General features: G+C 41.7%; 1 long non-coding RNA gene across 1 annotated transcript; it reads left to right on the top strand.

Annotated features, from left to right (window-relative positions):
• Nucleotides 1-884: 884 nt before the first annotated feature.
• Nucleotides 885-4,640, top strand: LOC139049063 (uncharacterized). Its single transcript, XR_011508102.1, has 2 exons — nucleotides 885-1,226; nucleotides 4,231-4,640. It is a non-coding gene; the product is annotated as an uncharacterized lncRNA (long non-coding RNA).
• Nucleotides 4,641-4,925: the final 285 nt, after the last annotated feature.

Below are 4,925 nucleotides of genomic sequence, written 5' to 3'. Positions count from 1 at the left end.
GAACCGGCTCGTGCAGTCAAGCACAAGCAGCAACTGCATACGGAGGATACAACAGCGTACGGAGCCCTTGTTTATCGAAACGTCGGGATTAACCCAGTGATAAACACCGGGGCCGCACGTTTCGGCTTCGCTGGTTAACCATATGTACGGAGTGCTTGGGCAGTAATTTTTTTTAAAGTAGAACAAAGGATATTATTCGGTTTGGTTTGCGTCCCTATGCATAATACGTGTGGAAGAAACAGGAACATACAAGATATTGTTCATATATGCTGTTTTTTTGCGGTCATTATTCTAATTTCTGGCGCTGCACTGAAATTGAGTGTGACGGTACATTGTATTCGCGTGCCGCAGGTGGAGCTAAAAACAAGTTTGTGTTACTGTGCAGCCAAGTGGTCGTTGTGTATTATTTCTTTTTTCATTTCGAAGTCTTGCTTCTACAAGTAGGACAATGAGGACTATCCGTTTTGGTTGACGTCACTATGCGTTATACGCTCATATGAAAAAGCAAAATGCAAGATATTATCCAGCCATTCTATTTGTTGATGACACTCTTCCCTATTTCTGGCGCTGTGCTGAATTCGAGTATGACGCCAATGTGTTAATGCGCAGTGGTTTGAGATAAAAGCAAGTTCGTGTTACTGTGCAGCTAAGAGCTCGCTGCGTAATATTTATTTCGAAGTTTTCCTTTTTATGTAGGATTATGAGTACCATCCATTTGTATTGGCGCCACCATACGTCATATACGAACGAGCAAAATGCGAGATACTATCCAGCCCTTATGTTTCATGACGTCAATTTGCCTATTGTTTAGTGGAGCTGCGCTGATGTCGGCCCACAATTGTACGGCGCTCAATGCTAGTCAGGCTAACGCCTAAAAATAAGAATCACGCGATTTGCTTAGCGCAGGCGCCTCTGCGCAGGTTGCTGCTGCAGAAAATACAAGAAAATCAAAATGAAAATGCCTTCTCATCAATTTCACCTGTCCTTAGATCAAAGAACAAAATATTCGAAAACAGCGTGCCAGTTTTTAGCATTGTCATGGCTAGATATAAAATACCTGACTTGGCCGGGCGTGCCAGCAAATTTCAAGATGGCAACCATGTCTATCCTGGGCTCTCTGCTTGCACTGATCGCATGTGCCTTAATTCTACCTTCAAAAGGACAAGAGGAAATGGCAGCTCCTTCTGCAGATTCTTTGTGGCTCGGGAATCGTTTCGCACCGAAGTGTATGTACCACATATATTGTTTCGAAATATATTGGGTAGGAGTTACTTGCATAGTTGGTGGTCTAGATAACGAACATTGCAAAATGCATTGCTACGGATGCTCTTTGAGGAATTGCGAACAATGCTTAAAAAAACTTCGTATGGGTAATTTCAGCATTTATCTTGCATGCCTAACTTATCTTTTCTGCCAGATATAGCTATTACCACTACGACCTCGTGAATCGTAAATGCAAAACATTGTAAGACGCTGTGGCGTTTTCTTGGTCTTCAGTGGCCAATTTTATCACTTATGCCTGAATTGTTGGTGAAATATTGTTCAAGCGCAAGTGAAAACACGGTCAAAGCAAGCTTCCCATGGTAGCTGTCCTCTGCAGCTCTTGAACTTTCCTGAATGTGCCTTATCAACGAGGCGAAAATTTACTGTCGTGATTGATGAATCATGAAACGTGCCTGTGTATGTGGTTGTCAAATGTTCCTGGTCTAAGTCTGGTTCACGTCAGTACTTTTATCTTGTACCAACAGTGTATGTTACTCGATGTTTCAAATTCAAAACATGCTGAAAGAGCGTACATTCAAATGTCGATTGCCTGTTTGTTTTACTTCTGTGATTCATGAATATCAGCTGCGCTGTTTGTAGGTACACGTGTTGTCCTGAATACATTTTTCTAAGTGTGAAAAGAATAACGGTACGGCTGATCGCATCAGTACACAGGTATGACGCACCCCGTCCCCCTCCCCCTTTTGCTATCAGTGCGGAGATGAAGCTAGGTGCAGTACTGAATTTCGAATTTCAATTTTCCTAGCAGAGGTGTGGGGAAAACCAATTAGATAAAAAGATGGCACTAGCTTCGTCTGTCTCAGTCACGTCTTGTTGCCCAGCGGCGCTAGTCGCTTTCTACAGGTGGCACGCATCTCGATCCTTAGCTCTCTGCTAGTATGGGTCGAGACATACTAAAACACCAAAACAGTTGACATAGAGGTACGATTATTCAAGCGAATTTTGACCTTTCCATGCAGCATTATATGCGCCAATAGAAGTTGCACTTCAAAATATTTTCTGGGCATGATTTAGCCACATCTGTGTTACTGGCGAAAAAGACAAGGTCTAGCAGTGCAAGTGATTGCATTTATAATCTGAATTTCGTGAGTCGTTCACTTCCAGAATGAACCAATTTATTCATCAGACGTTGTACAAGGTGTGGTCAGCGGTTTTCTCCGTGTACAGGTATATTTCGTACAATTTCAATGGAATCTCCTATGCAACCTACCCTGCCTGACAGTCAAGATATTTTTCGCGACTGCCTTACAGAACACAGACGCCCAAATGACCATTCGTTAGGATAACATTTACTGCGAGTAATTTCGCTTCATGCGTCGTGGTACAAGATCACAGCTATGGGGTTCGGCCTGGGAGCACGACGTCACCTGTTCGATTCTCTCTCGCAGTGGTCGCATTAAGATGTGGCAGCGACGCTAGAAAACTCGTGTGCATAAATTAAACACCGTGTTTTGAAGAACGCGATGTAGTCGAAAATATCTTGCGACCAGACAACTACTGCGTCTGTTTCAGCCGACACGCGGCTTTAGGATGGTAAGCCGCATGTACAGATGTTTGATTTTGTTAGCTTTTCTTCGTGAAATTTCGAATATCAGTACCACTGCTGTATTTGACGCACTAAAGGTAGCTCATGTCGTCACCTTCCGCACGCTGTCACTTATGTAAATTGACAGTAATCACTTTCAGATTGTCATTAATATCTTAGAAGCAGGAGAGATGCAGGAAAGTGTTGAAGGAAATCAGGTTCAAGCAATATTTCGCAATTCCTTCGTTTCATTCCTTCTTTCCGGCGTCATTAAGTTTTTTTTCGTATTATTTTACACTGCAGGAACACAGGAATATCTCGGCTAGTGCAAATCTTCTCTTTCAAGAAAAGACGCTTTAAACGATAGTGTCATTAAAATCGCTGTCAACCTGACCACAACTGCTTTGTAGTTAATCGTATTGATGACTCTGTTGTTTTAGCAACTAGCGTTTCAGATTTTCACACACTGTCATTTATTTTGTTATAAGGGTGAATTGCCAAAAATCTGTGATATCTTCTATGTTAATTTCTTACCACTAATTTTAGAAAGCACTAATCCAAACCTTTTCCTGTTTTAGATTGTTGGTTGTGAATCTTTCCTGTTTCTTATTGCATTCCTTGCATGAAATTCCGCGACAAGGGTCTACGAGCAAATTTTCGGGTCTATTACGAAAAGCACATGAAAGATTTCCACATATCGCAAGAAATATTTTATCCTGCCAGTGTGATAGTTCGCGTGAGAATTGATGGCTTAGCATAGCTATTGAAATGATCTTTCATCGTGCAACCATCATGACGGCTTCTCCTTCAACTCATGGAGCAGTTACGAAAAGCTAGCTGTGCTATTTTTACAAAGTTGGTAAAATATCACAAAAGTGAAATGCAGAAAGATAGGAATATACGTTGAAAGTAAATTTCGCTATCTTAGTGGCTTATATTTTCTCTCAGTCATTATCGTCATCTTAATGTGGGCTCGTATCAGTGCTTCCTAGCGTTTCCACCAGCAAACTAGCTACCGCAGATTCTTAATGAAAGGAAGTGTTCGCAAGATTGATGACAATTTTGCCTGGTGGACGGGATGGGCACGCAAGGTTGTAACAGAAATTTTAAGCGTAGCTGACGAAGCGAGGAGAAACCAGCATATGAAGCGAAACTGTAATAAACATTTACTATCATGTAATACCCGTAATTTATCGCAGCCTTTGTACCAAAATGAATAATGCCCTGGAGTGCATTTCCTAACGAGCCAGCCTTAATTCGCCTTTCTGTATTCGCTATAGCTTAGGCGTATATGAAATTATTGAAGTTGCACATTGGCTCAAATGAACACATCCATTGAAATAGTAACGTGGACCGCAGAACATAAATTACACATTTATGCGACGTCCCGGTGTTTATACTTTACTCCACGTTACATGCAGGGTGCCGCAAGAACGAGGAATACAAGGAGTGCCAGAGCGGCAGTTGCGGCGAGTGGAAATGCTCGTTCTTGTATAGAGGCTGGCCCTTTGCATGCACATTGGACTGCCAAAGCGGATGTTTCTGTAAGCATGGTTACTTCAGAAACAGCAACAAGAAATGTGTAAAAGGGTGGAAATGCTTCAGAGAATTCAACTTGTACCGACCTTCTCTCGCCGAGTAATGCTGAAGACACCATGCAAAGACCTTCCGTCCGAAGCCATGCCCGTCAAGGAAGCGATCGATTCAGTTGATCAAAATGGAGGAAGATATAGAAATTAAAATAAGCCGTATTGGATTCTTCACTGAAGAACGATGTACACCAAGAAGAACTACATATTTGTTGAATAAAGATAATTAGGATTTGTGGCAAGTGTGCGTTTGCAAGTAGATTTCCCATTTGGACACTAAGTACCATGAAGGTTTCGGGACGCCAATCGCTATTTCATTACTGGATAAGTACTTCTATCCTAGCTGAAGCGGGTGGTGCCATTAACTAAAGGACATTTGTCAAGTTTTCCTCTTGGTGCGAAGTAGAGAGCTGTTGTCTGTACTAAGATCAAAGTGAGTATCACCAAATTTAAACATTTTTATAAAGCCACGAGCGATTTAATTTGTAATGCATTGGGATTGAAAATATTCTTCAGTGTGGTTTCAT

The sequence above is a fragment of the Dermacentor albipictus genome, chromosome 8, assembly GCF_038994185.2.
Source record: "Dermacentor albipictus isolate Rhodes 1998 colony chromosome 8, USDA_Dalb.pri_finalv2, whole genome shotgun sequence".
In the NCBI taxonomy this organism is placed as follows: Eukaryota; Metazoa; Arthropoda; class Arachnida; order Ixodida; family Ixodidae; genus Dermacentor; species Dermacentor albipictus.
Note: the sequence above shows the minus strand (reverse complement) of the source record. Positions and strands in the feature narration are given on the sequence as shown.